At 47.4% G+C, this 13,273-nt stretch overlaps 6 non-coding genes and 1 pseudogene across 6 annotated transcripts; all 7 read right to left on the reverse strand.

The window, feature by feature from the left end:
• Window positions 1-851: 851 nt before the first annotated feature.
• Window positions 852-1,015, reverse strand: LOC140563017 (U1 spliceosomal RNA). The gene has a single exon (XR_011980255.1). It is a non-coding gene; the product is annotated as a U1 spliceosomal RNA (small nuclear RNA).
• Window positions 1,016-2,672: 1,657 nt separating this feature from the next.
• Window positions 2,673-2,836, reverse strand: LOC140563018 (U1 spliceosomal RNA). The gene has a single exon (XR_011980256.1). It is a non-coding gene; the product is annotated as a U1 spliceosomal RNA (small nuclear RNA).
• Window positions 2,837-4,487: 1,651 nt separating this feature from the next.
• Window positions 4,488-4,651, reverse strand: LOC140563020 (U1 spliceosomal RNA). Its single transcript, XR_011980257.1, has one exon. It is a non-coding gene; the product is annotated as a U1 spliceosomal RNA (small nuclear RNA).
• Window positions 4,652-6,309: 1,658 nt separating this feature from the next.
• LOC140563163 (U1 spliceosomal RNA) lies at window positions 6,310-6,486 on the reverse strand (annotated as a pseudogene).
• Window positions 6,487-8,039: 1,553 nt separating this feature from the next.
• LOC140563022 (U1 spliceosomal RNA) lies at window positions 8,040-8,203 on the reverse strand. Its single transcript, XR_011980259.1, has one exon. It is a non-coding gene; the product is annotated as a U1 spliceosomal RNA (small nuclear RNA).
• A 1,652-nt stretch (window positions 8,204-9,855) lies between these two features.
• Window positions 9,856-10,019, reverse strand: LOC140563060 (U1 spliceosomal RNA). The gene has a single exon (XR_011980297.1). It is a non-coding gene; the product is annotated as a U1 spliceosomal RNA (small nuclear RNA).
• Window positions 10,020-11,673: 1,654 nt separating this feature from the next.
• Window positions 11,674-11,837, reverse strand: LOC140563073 (U1 spliceosomal RNA). The gene has a single exon (XR_011980309.1). It is a non-coding gene; the product is annotated as a U1 spliceosomal RNA (small nuclear RNA).
• Between the last annotated feature and the right edge of the window lie 1,436 nt (window positions 11,838-13,273).

Genomic DNA, 13,273 nt, shown 5'->3' on the forward strand with positions numbered 1-13,273 from the left:
CTCCTCTAATCAGCTACCTAGCACTACGAAAAGTTCAACAACCGCCCACCTCAAAGCAGGAGAAGGCTATAGGAAAAGCGTTTTAAGGTAGCCGCTTCCTCAGCACGTAACGTTGTTGAGAAATGGCAGTCAAAAGGAAGGGCCGAGGCCAAAGGCCAACTTGAGGTCCCTCTTGGAGTAAAGATTTAGCAGGCTCTGGAGTGATGGTGGACTGTTCCACAGTCTAAACAATGAGCCTGATGCATTTTGGAAAGGGCTCCTGTGGGCCGACCAGTCTTGTATCTCCATTCTATGCGTTCCTGTGAAATGTCCCGCTGTCTTGTGCTGCTGCATGGGCTTGAAGAACGACGTCTCGTTTCAATGTCAACAAGTTACAGTGAAGAACGACAATAAAAGCACTTGACCTGACGTAATATTCAGCCTTATTGTGAGAAATGACATCCCAATGTGTCCCAATATTCTTGTCTGAGCAGATGGTGGATATGGCCAGTGCTTCCACAACACTCACTGCTCACATGTCCGTTGTAAGGACAGCGTAATCAGGGCTGCTTGAATGGATTGAGTGTAGCGACTAAAAGAGGGTGTAGAAACGTTTTGTAGGAATTGATGTCTTTTTTGCTTCTTTCTAAAGCTTCAGATCTTTTCCCATTTTGGAAGGTGCCACGTGTGGATCCTGAAGTCAGTTCCGACTTGTCAAACACGTACGAAGTAAAGACACGTGAAGAGAGCCGCTTGAAGCAGCTGGGTTATGACACCAGCTACCCCCCCCCCGCAGGAGTCACAGCACGCAAAAGCAATTTGACGTCCCAAGGACTGTTTTGTAAGAGCAATCTATCGTTAGACGAGAAAATCAGGGGAGAGCGCGAACGCAGTCCCCCACTACCAGAAATTATGCAGTCGAGATTCCCACATTTGGGGAATTCGCAGGGGTCAGCACAACCGGAGTGCAATGGTTGAGCCTCACCCTGGGTGAACCACCTTCTTGATCATGGTATCTCCCCTGCCAGGTAAGTATGAGTTCTTCACACACTGGGGAGTGGGACCACCACTGGCTGTCCTCTTCACTGAGACGGTAAAGACTACATGCGTTACACCACCCAGACACTGAAATAAAACACTGCAACAAAGACCCTACATACACACACACACACACACACACACAAACAAAGACATCACCAACAAATGCATTGGTGTGCTGCCTCACAAAACGCTTTACTTTGCCATGTTTCCGAAAACCACAACACTTCCCATGATGCACTGCTTCTGAGTGCGTACAATGCTGCTCACCAGAGGGGGCTGCTCCACCAATTCTCTCCCTCCTACAAGGCCCAGGACAGGGGCTCAGTCCTGAACAACTCCCACAAGCAACAGTTATCATTAGCTAATTCAACAAACATCCTCATGCCCTGCTTCAGGTGGGTCACAGTAGGGGTGGACAATAGGACAATATCTTATCCATATCATGATCAACTCAACTATTGCATCTTTCATTACAAACAGTGCGTACTTACAGTCCCATGCAAAACTTTAGGCAACCCTGGTCAAACGGTCTGTTAGCAAACATTTTTAGCAAGAGACAGTGTAGGATTTTTGTTCTGCACAACATTAGAGTGGAAAGAGGAAAGGAGCACCACGCAACAAAGATGGGCTCCCCAAGAGATTTCAGCTCTCGGATAACTTTTCTCAAGATCTCAGGCCTTAATTAGTTTCTTGGGGCTGTGGCTTGTTCACAGTCTTCGTCAGGAAAGCCCAGCTGACGCAAATGTCAAAGCTTTCTAAAAAGGGATTTCTCAAAGCTTAGCACTGCCGGCCAGCAGCCAGAGGCTCCTCTAATCAGCTACCTAGCACTACGAAAAGTTCAACAACCGCCCACCTCAAAGCAGGAGAAGGCTATAGGAAAAGCGTTTTAAGGTAGCCGCTTCCTCAGCACGTAACGTTGTTGAGAAATGGCAGTCAAAAGGAAGGGCCGAGGCCAAAGGCCAACTTGAGGTCCCTCTTGGAGTAAAGATTTAGCAGGCTCTGGAGTGATGGTGGACTGTTCCACAGTCTAAACAATGAGCCTGATGCATTTTGGAAAGGGCTCCTGTGGGCCGACCAGTCTTGTATCTCCATTCTATGCGTTCCTGTGAAATGTCCCGCTGTCTTGTGTTGCTGCATGGGCTTGAAGAACGACGTCTCGTTTCAATGTCAACAAGTTACAGTGAAGAACGACAATAAAAGCACTTGACCTGACGTAATATTCAGCCTTATTGTGAGAAATGACATCCCAATGTGTCCCAATATTCTTGTCTGAGCAGATGGTGGATATGGCCAGTGCTTCCACAACACTCACTGCTCACATGTCCGTTGTAAGGACAGCGTAATCAGGGCTGCTTGAATGGATTGAGTATAGCGACTAAAAGAGGGTGTAGAAACGTTTTGTAGGAAGTGATGTCTTTTTTGCTTCTTTCTAAAGCTTCAGATCTTTTCCCATTTTGGAAGGTGCCACGTGTGGATCCTGAAGTCAGTTCCGACTTGTCAAGCACGTACGAAGTAAAGACACGTGAAGAGAGCCGCTTGAAGCAGCTGGGTTATGACACCAGCTACCCCCCCGCAGGAGTCACAGCACGCAAAAGCAATTTGACGTCCCAAAGACTGTTTTGTAAGAGCAATCTATCGTTAGACGAGAAAATCAGGGGAGAGCGCGAACGCAGTCCCCCACTACCAGAAATTATGCAGTCGAGATTCCCACATTTGGGGAATTCGCAGGGGTCAGCACAACCGGAGTGCAATGGTTGAGCCTCACCCTGGGTGAACCACCTTCTTGATCATGGTATCTCCCCTGCCAGGTAAGTATGAGTTCTTCACACACTGGGGAGTGGGACCACCACTGGCTGTCCTCTTCACTGAGACGGTAAAGACTACATGCGTTACACCACCCAGACACTGAAATAAAACACTGCAACAAAGACCCTACATACACACACACACACACACAAACAAAGACATCACCAACAAATGCATTGGTGTGCTGCCTCACAAAACGCTTTACTTTGCCATGTTTCCGAAAACCACAACACTTCCCATGATGCACTGCTTCTGAGTGCGTACAATGCTGCTCACCAGAGGGGGCTGCTCCACCAATTCTCTCCCTCCTACAAGGCCCAGGACAGGGGCTCAGTCCTGAACAACTCCCACAAGCAACAGTTATCATTAGCTAATTCAACAAACATCCTCATGCCCTGCTTCAGGTGGGTCACAGTAGGGGTGGACAATAGGACAATATCTTATCCATATCATGATCAACTCAACTATTGCATCTTTCATTACAAACAGTGCGTACTTACAGTCCCGTGCAAAACTTTAGGCAACCCTGGTCAAACGGTCTGTTAGCAAACATTTTTAGCAAGAGACAGTGTAGGATTTTTGTTCTGCACAACATTAGAGTGGAAAGAGGAAAGGAGCACCACGCAACAAAGATGGGCTCCCCAAGAGATTTCAGCTCTCGGATAACTTTTCTCAAGATCTCAGGCCTTAATTAGTTTCTTGGGGCTGTGGCTTGTTCACAGTCTTCGTCAGGAAAGCCCAGCTGACGCAAATGTCAAAGCTTTCTAAAAAGGGATTTCTCAAAGCTTAGCACTGCCGGCCAGCAGCCAGAGGCTCCTCTAATCAGCTACCTAGCACTACGAAAAGTTCAACAACCGCCCACCTCAAAGCAGGAGAAGGCTATAGGAAAAGCGTTTTAAGGTAGCCGCTTCCTCAGCACGTAACGTTGTTGAGAAATGGCAGTCAAAAGGAAGGGCCGAGGCCAAAGGCCAACTTGAGGTCCCTCTTGGAGTAAAGATTTAGCAGGCTCTGGAGTGATGGTGGACTGTTCCACAGTCTAAACAATGAGCCTGATGCATTTTGGAAAGGGCTCCTGTGGGCCGACCAGTCTTGTATCTCCATTCTATGCGTTCCTGTGAAATGTCCCGCTGTCTTGTGTTGCTGCATGGGCTTGAAGAACGACGTCTCGTTTCAATGTCAACAAGTTACAGTGAAGAACGACAATAAAAGCACTTGACCTGACGTAATATTCAGCCTTATTGTGAGCAATGACATCCCAATGTGTCCCAATATTCTTGTCTGAGCAGATGGTGGATATGGCCAGTGCTTCCACAACACTCACTGCTCACATGTCCGTTGTAAGGACAGCGTAATCAGGGCTGCTTGAATGGATTGAGTGTAGCGACTAAAAGAGGGTGTAGAAACGTTTTGTAGGAATTGATGTCTTTTTTGCTTCTTTCTAAAGCTTCAGATCTTTTCCCATTTTGGAAGGTGCCACGTGTGGATCCTGAAGTCAGTTCCGACTTGTCAAGCACGTACGAAGTAAAGACACGTGAAGAGAGCCGCTTGAAGCAGCTGGGTTATGACACCAGCTACCCCCCAGCAGGAGTCACAGCACGCAAAAGCAATTTGACGTCCCAAGGACTGTTTTGTAAGAGCAATCTATCGTTAGACGAGAAAATCAGGGGAGAGCGCGAACGCAGTCCCCCACTACCAGAAATTATGCAGTCGAGATTCCCACATTTGGGGAATTCGCAGGGGTCAGCACAACCGGAGTGCAATGGTTGAGCCTCACCCTGGGTGAACCACCTTCTTGATCATGGTATCTCCCCTGCCAGGTAAGTATGAGTTCTTCACACACTGGGGAGTGGGACCACCACTGGCTGTCCTCTTCACTGAGACGGTAAAGACTACATGCGTTACACCACCCAGACACTGAAATAAAACACTGCAACAAAGACCCTACATACACACACACACACACACACACACAAACAAAGACATCACCAACAAATGCATTGGTGTGCTGCCTCACAAAACGCTTTACTTTGCCATGTTTCCGAAAACCACAACACTTCCCATGATGCACTGCTTCTGAGTGCGTACAATGCTGCTCACCAGAGGGGGCTGCTCCACCAATTCTCTCCCTCCTACAAGGCCCAGGACAGGGGCTCAGTCCTGAACAACTCCCACAAGCAACAGTTATCATTAGCTAATTCAACAAACATCCTCATGCCCTGCTTCAGGTGGGTCACAGTAGGGGTGGACAATAGGACAATATCTTATCCATATCATGATCAACTCAACTATTGCATCTTTCATTACAAACAGTGCGTACTTACAGTCCCGTGCAAAACTTTAGGCAACCCTGGTCAAACGGTCTGTTAGCAAACATTTTTAGCAAGAGACAGTGTAGGATTTTTGTTCTGCACAACATTAGAGTGGAAAGAGGAAAGGAGCACCACGCAACAAAGATGGGCTCCCCAAGAGATTTCAGCTCTCGGATAACTTTTCTCAAGATCTCAGGCCTTAATTAGTTTCTTGGGGCTGTGGCTTGTTCACAGTCTTCGTCAGGAAAGCCCAGCTGACGCAAATGTCAAAGCTTTCTAAAAAGGGATTTCTCAAAGCTTAGCACTGCCGGCCAGCAGCCAGAGGCTCCTCTAATCAGCTACCTAGCACTACGAAAAGTTCAACAACCGCCCACCTCAAAGCAGGAGAAGGCTATAGGAAAAGCGTTTTAAGGTAGCCGCTTCCTCAGCACGTAACGTTGTTGAGAAATGGCAGTCAAAATGAAGGGCCGAGGCCAAAGGCCAACTTGAGGTCCCTCTTGGAGTAAAGATTTAGCAGGCTCTGGAGTGATGGTGGACTGTTCCACAGTCTAAACAATGAGCCTGATGCATTTTGGAAAGGGCTCCTGTGGGCCGACCAGTCTTGTATCTCCATTCTATGCGTTCCTGTGAAATGTCCCGCTGTCTTGTGTTGCTGCATGGGCTTGAAGAACGACGTCTCGTTTCAATGTCAACAAGTTACAGTGAAGAACGACAATAAAAGCACTTGACCTGACGTAATATTCAGCCTTATTGTGAGAAATGACATCCCAATGTGTCCCAATATTCTTGTCTGAGCAGATGGTGGATATGGCCAGTGCTTCCACAACACTCACTGCTCACATGTCCGTTGTAAGGACAGCGTAATCAGGGCTGCTTGAATGGATTGAGTGTAGCGACTAAAAGAGGGTGTAGAAACGTTTTGTAGGAATTGATGTCTTTTTTGCTTCTTTCTAAAGCTTCAGATCTTTTCCCATTTTGGAAGGTGCCACGTGTGGATCCTGAAGTCAGTTCCGACTTGTCAAGCACGTACGAAGTAAAGACACGTGAAGAGAGCCACTTGAAGCTGCTAGGTTATGACACCAGCTACCCCCCCCGCAGGAGTCACAGCACGCAAAAGCAATTTGACGTCCCAAGGACTGTTTTGTAAGAGCAATCTATCGTTAGACGAGAAAATCAGGGGAGAGCGCGAACGCAGTCCCCCACTACCAGAAATTATGCAGTCGAGATTCCCACATTTGGGGAATTCGCAGGGGTCAGCACAACCGGAGTGGGGAGTGGGACCACCACTGGCTGTCCTCTTCACTGAGACGGTAAAGACTACATGCGTTACACCACCCAGACACTGAAATAAAACACTGCAACAAAGACCCTACATACACACACACACACACACAAACAAAGACATCACCAACAAATGCATTGGTGTGCTGCCTCACAAAACGCTTTACTTTGCCATGTTTCCGAAAACCACAACACTTCCCATGATGCACTGCTTCTGAGTGCGTACAATGCTGCTCACCAGAGGGGGCTGCTCCACCAATTCTCTCCCTCCTACAAGGCCCAGGACAGGGGCTCAGTCCTGAACAACTCCCACAAGCAACAGTTATCATTAGCTAATTCAACAAACATCCTCATGCCCTGCTTCAGGTGGGTCACAGTAGGGGTGGACAATAGGACAATATCTTATCCATATCATGATCAACTCAACTATTGCATCTTTCATTACAAACAGTGCGTACTTACAGTCCCGTGCAAAACTTTAGGCAACCCTGGTCAAACGGTCTGTTAGCAAACATTTTTAGCAAGAGACAGTGTAGGATTTTTGTTCTGCACAACATTAGAGTGGAAAGAGGAAAGGAGCACCACGCAACAAAGATGGGCTCCCCAAGAGATTTCAGCTCTCGGATAACTTTTCTCAAGATCTCAGGCCTTAATTAGTTTCTTGGGGCTGTGGCTTGTTCACAGTCTTCGTCAGGAAAGCCCAGCTGACGCAAATGTCAAAGCTTTCTAAAAAGGGATTTCTCAAAGCTTAGCACTGCCGGCCAGCAGCCAGAGGCTCCTCTAATCAGCTACCTAGCACTACGAAAAGTTCAACAACCGCCCACCTCAAAGCAGGAGAAGGCTATAGGAAAAGCGTTTTAAGGTAGCCGCTTCCTCAGCACGTAACGTTGTTGAGAAATGGCAGTCAAAAGGAAGGGCCGAGGCCAAAGGCCAACTTGAGGTCCCTCTTGGAGTAAAGATTTAGCAGGCTCTGGAGTGATGGTGGACTGTTCCACAGTCTAAACAATGAGCCTGATGCATTTTGGAAAGGGCTCCTGTGGGCCGACCAGTCTTGTATCTCCATTCTATGCGTTCCTGTGAAATGTCCCGCTGTCTTGTGTTGCTGCATGGGCTTGAAGAACGACGTCTCGTTTCAATGTCAACAAGTTACAGTGAAGAACGACAATAAAAGCACTTGACCTGACGTAATATTCAGCCTTATTGTGAGAAATGACATCCCAATGTGTCCCAATATTCTTGTCTGAGCAGATGGTGGATATGGCCAGTGCTTCCACAACACTCACTGCTCACATGTCCGTTGTAAGGACAGCGTAATCAGGGCTGCTTGAATGGATTGAGTGTAGCGACTAAAAGAGGGTGTAGAAACGTTTTGTAGGAATTGATGTCTTTTTTGCTTCTTTCTAAAGCTTCAGATCTTTTCCCATTTTGGAAGGTGCCACGTGTGGATCCTGAAGTCAGTTCCGACTTGTCAAGCACGTACGAAGTAAAGACACGTGAAGAGAGCCGCTTGAAGCAGCTGGGTTATGACACCAGCTACCCCCCTGCAGGAGTCACAGCACGCAAAAGCAATTTGACGTCCCAAGGACTGTTTTGTAAGAGCAATCTATCGTTAGACGAGAAAATCAGGGGAGAGCGCGAACGCAGTCCCCCACTACCAGAAATTATGCAGTCGAGATTCCCACATTTGGGGAATTCGCAGGGGTCAGCACAACCGGAGTGCAATGGTTGAGCCTCACCCTGGGTGAACCACCTTCTTGATCATGGTATCTCCCCTGCCAGGTAAGTATGAGTTCTTCACACACTGGGGAGTGGGACCACCACTGGCTGTCCTCTTCACTGAGACGGTAAAGACTACATGCGTTACACCACCCAGACACTGAAATAAAACACTGCAACAAAGACCCTACATACACACACACACACACACAAACAAAGACATCACCAACAAATGCATTGGTGTGCTGCCTCACAAAACGCTTTACTTTGCCATGTTTCCGAAAACCACAACACTTCCCATGATGCACTGCTTCTGAGTGCGTACAATGCTGCTCACCAGAGGGGGCTGCTCCACCAATTCTCTCCCTCCTACAAGGCCCAGGACAGGGGCTCAGTCCTGAACAACTCCCACAAGCAACAGTTATCATTAGCTAATTCAACAAACATCCTCATGCCCTGCTTCAGGTGGGTCACAGTAGGGGTGGACAATAGGACAATATCTTATCCATATCATGATCAACTCAACTATTGCATCTTTCATTACAAACAGTGCGTACTTACAGTCCCGTGCAAAACTTTAGGCAACCCTGGTCAAATGGTCTGTTAGCAAACATTTTTAGCAAGAGACAGTGTAGGATTTTTGTTCTGCACAACATTAGAGTGGAAAGAGGAAAGGAGCACCACGCAACAAAGATGGGCTCCCCAAGAGATTTCAGCTCTCGGATAACTTTTCTCAAGATCTCAGGCCTTAATTAGTTTCTTGGGGCTGTGGCTTGTTCACAGTCTTCGTCAGGAAAGCCCAGCTGACGCAAATGTCAAAGCTTTCTAAAAAGGGATTTCTCAAAGCTTAGCACTGCCGGCCAGCAGCCAGAGGCTCCTCTAATCAGCTACCTAGCACTACGAAAAGTTCAACAACCGCCCACCTCAAAGCAGGAGAAGGCTATAGGAAAAGCGTTTTAAGGTAGCCGCTTCCTCAGCACGTAACGTTGTTGAGAAATGGCAGTCAAAAGGAAGGGCCGAGGCCAAAGGCCAACTTGAGGTCCCTCTTGGAGTAAAGATTTAGCAGGCTCTGGAGTGATGGTGGACTGTTCCACAGTCTAAACAATGAGCCTGATGCATTTTGGAAAGGGCTCCTGTGGGCCGACCAGTCTTGTATCTCCATTCTATGCGTTCCTGTGAAATGTCCCGCTGTCTTGTGTTGCTGCATGGGCTTGAAGAACGACGTCTCGTTTCAATGTCAACAAGTTACAGTGAAGAACGACAATAAAAGCACTTGACCTGACGTAATATTCAGCCTTATTGTGAGAAATGACATCCCAATGTGTCCCAATATTCTTGTCTGAGCAGATGGTGGATATGGCCAGTGCTTCCACAACACTCACTGCTCACATGTCCGTTGTAAGGACAGCGTAATCAGGGCTGCTTGAATGGATTGAGTGTAGCGACTAAAAGAGGGTGTAGAAACGTTTTGTAGGAATTGATGTCTTTTTTGCTTCTTTCTAAAGCTTCAGATCTTTTCCCATTTTGGAAGGTGCCACGTGTGGATCCTGAAGTCAGTTCCGACTTGTCAAGCACGTACGAAGTAAAGACACGTGAAGAGAGCCACTTTAAGCAGCTAGGTTATGACACCAGCTACCCCCCCCGCAGGAATCACAGCAGGCAAAAACAATTTGACGTCCCAAGGACTGTTTTGTAAGAGCAATCTATCGTTAGACGAGAAAATCAGGGGAGAGCGCGAACGCAGTCCCCCACTACCAGAAATTATGCAGTCGAGATTCCCACATTTGGGGAATTCGCAGGGGTCAACACAACCGGAGTGCAATGGTTGAGCCTCACCCTGGGTGAACCACCTTCTTGATCATGGTATCTCCCCTGCCAGGTAAGTATGAGTTCTTCACACACTGGGGAGTGGGACCACCACTGGCTGTCCTCTTCACTGAGACGGTAAAGACTACATGCGTTACACCACCCAGACACTGAAATAAAACACTGCAACAAAGACCCTACATACACACACACACACACACAAACAAAGACATCACCAACAAATGCATTGGTGTGCTGCCTCACAAAACGCTTTACTTTGCCATGTTTCCGAAAACCACAACACTTCCCATGATGCACTGCTTCTGAGTGCGTACAATGCTGCTCACCAGAGGGGGCTGCTCCACCAATTCTCTCCCTCCTACAAGGCCCAGGACAGGGGCTCAGTCCTGAACAACTCCCACAAGCAACAGTTATCATTAGCTAATTCAACAAACATCCTCATGCCCTGCTTCAGGTGGGTCACAGTAGGGGTGGACAATAGGACAATATCTTATCCATATCATGATCAACTCAACTATTGCATCTTTCATTACAAACAGTGCGTACTTACAGTCCCGTGCAAAACTTTAGGCAACCCTGGTCAAACGGTCTGTTAGCAAACATTTTTAGCAAGAGACAGTGTAGGATTTTTGTTCTGCACAACATTAGAGTGGAAAGAGGAAAGGAGCACCACGCAACAAAGATGGGCTCCCCAAGAGATTTCAGCTCTCGGATAACTTTTCTCAAGATCTCAGGCCTTAATTAGTTTCTTGGGGCTGTGGCTTGTTCACAGTCTTCGTCAGGAAAGCCCAGCTGACGCAAATGTCAAAGCTTTCTAAAAAGGGATTTCTCAAAGCTTAGCACTGCCGGCCAGCAGCCAGAGGCTCCTCTAATCAGCTACCTAGCACTACGAAAAGTTCAACAACCGCCCACCTCAAAGCAGGAGAAGGCTATAGGAAAAGCGTTTTAAGGTAGCCGCTTCCTCAGCACGTAACGTTGTTGAGAAATGGCAGTCAAAAGGAAGGGCCGAGGCCAAAGGCCAACTTGAGGTCCCTCTTGGAGTAAAGATTTAGCAGGCTCTGGAGTGATGGTGGACTGTTCCACAGTCTAAACAATGAGCCTGATGCATTTTGGAAAGGGCTCCTGTGGGCCGACCAGTCTTGTATCTCCATTCTATGCGTTCCTGTGAAATGTCCCGCTGTCTTGTGTTGCTGCATGGGCTTGAAGAACGACGTCTCGTTTCAATGTCAACAAGTTACAGTGAAGAACGACAATAAAAGCACTTGACCTGACGTAATATTCAGCCTTATTGTGAGAAATGACATCCCAATGTGTCCCAATATTCTTGTCTGAGCAGATGGTGGATATGGCCAGTGCTTCCACAACACTCACTGCTCACATGTCCGTTGTAAGGACAGCGTAATCAGGGCTGCTTGAATGGATTGAGTGTAGCGACTAAAAGAGGGTGTAGAAACGTTTTGTAGGAATTGATGTCTTTTTTGCTTCTTTCTAAAGCTTCAGATCTTTTCCCATTTTGGAAGGTGCCACGTGTGGATCCTGAAGTCAGTTCCGACTTGTCAAGCACGTACGAAGTAAAGACACGTGAAGAGAGCCACTTTAAGCAGCTAGGTTATGACACCAGCTACCCCCCCCCCGCAGGAATCACAGCAGGCAAAAACAATTTGACGTCCCAAGGACTGTTTTGTAAGAGCAATCTATCGTTAGACGAGAAAATCAGGGGAGAGCGCGAACACAGTCCCCCACTACCAGAAATTATGCAGTCGAGATTCCCACATTTGGGGAATTCGCAGGGGTCAGCACAACCGGAGTGCAATGGTTGAGCCTCACCCTGGGTGAACCACCTTCTTGATCATGGTATCTCCCCTGCCAGGTAAGTATGAGTTCTTCACACACTGGGGAGTGGGACCACCACTGGCTGTCCTCTTCACTGAGACGGTAAAGACTACATGCGTTACACCACCCAGACACTGAAATAAAACACTGCAACAAAGACCCTACATACACACACACACACACACACAAACAAAGACATCACCAACAAATGCATTGGTGTGCTGCCTCACAAAACGCTTTACTTTGCCATGTTTCCGAAAACCACAACACTTCCCATGATGCACTGCTTCTGAGTGCGTACAATGCTGCTCACCAGAGGGGGCTGCTCCACCAATTCTCTCCCTCCTACAAGGCCCAGGACAGGGGCTCAGTCCTGAACAACTCCCACAAGCAACAGTTATCATTAGCTAATTCAACAAACATCCTCATGCCCTGCTTCAGGTGGGTCACAGTAGGGGTGGACAATAGGACAATATCTTATCCATATCATGATCAACTCAACTATTGCATCTTTCATTACAAACAGTGCGTACTTACAGTCCCGTGCAAAACTTTAGGCAACCCTGGTCAAACGGTCTGTTAGCAAACATTTTTAGCAAGAGACAGTGTAGGATTTTTGTTCTGCACAACATTAGAGTGGAAAGAGGAAAGGAGCACCACGCAACAAAGATGGGCTCCCCAAGAGATTTCAGCTCTCGGATAACTTTTCTCAAGATCTCAGGCCTTAATTAGTTTCTTGGGGCTGTGGCTTGTTCACAGTCTTCGTCAGGAAAGCCCAGCTGACGCAAATGTCAAAGCTTTCTAAAAAGGGATTTCTCAAAGCTTAGCACTGCCGGCCAGCAGCCAGAGGCTCTTCTAATCAGCTACCTAGCACTACGAAAAGTTCAACAACCGCCCACCTCAAAGCAGGAGAAGGCTATAGGAAAAGCGTTTTAAGGTAGCCGCTTCCTCAGCACGTAACGTTGTTGAGAAATGGCAGTCAAAAGGAAGGGCCGAGGCCAAAGGCCAACTTGAGGTCCCTCTTGGAGTAAAGATTTAGCAGGCTCTGGAGTGATGGTGGACTGTTCCACAGTCTAAACAATGAGCCTGATGCATTTTGGAAAGGGCTCCTGTGGGCTGACCAGTCTTGTATCTCCATTCTATGCGTTCCTGTGAAATGTCCCGCTGTCTTGTGTTGCTGCATGGGCTTGAAGAACGACGTCTCGTTTCAATGTCAACAAGTTACAGTGAAGAACGACAATAAAAGCACTTGACCTGACGTAATATTCAGCCTTATTGTGAGAAATGACATCCCAATGTGTCCCAATATTCTTGTCTGAGCAGATGGTGGATATGGCCAGTGCTTCCACAACACTCACTGCTCACATGTCCGTTGTAAGGACAGCGTAATCAGGGCTGCTTGAATGGATTGAGTGTAGCGACTAAAAGAGGGTGTAGAAACGTTTTGTAGGAATTGATGTCTTTTTTGCTTCTTTCTAAAG

This window comes from Salminus brasiliensis, chromosome 9 (assembly GCF_030463535.1).
Source record: "Salminus brasiliensis chromosome 9, fSalBra1.hap2, whole genome shotgun sequence".
Classification (NCBI taxonomy): Eukaryota; Metazoa; Chordata; class Actinopteri; order Characiformes; family Bryconidae; genus Salminus; species Salminus brasiliensis.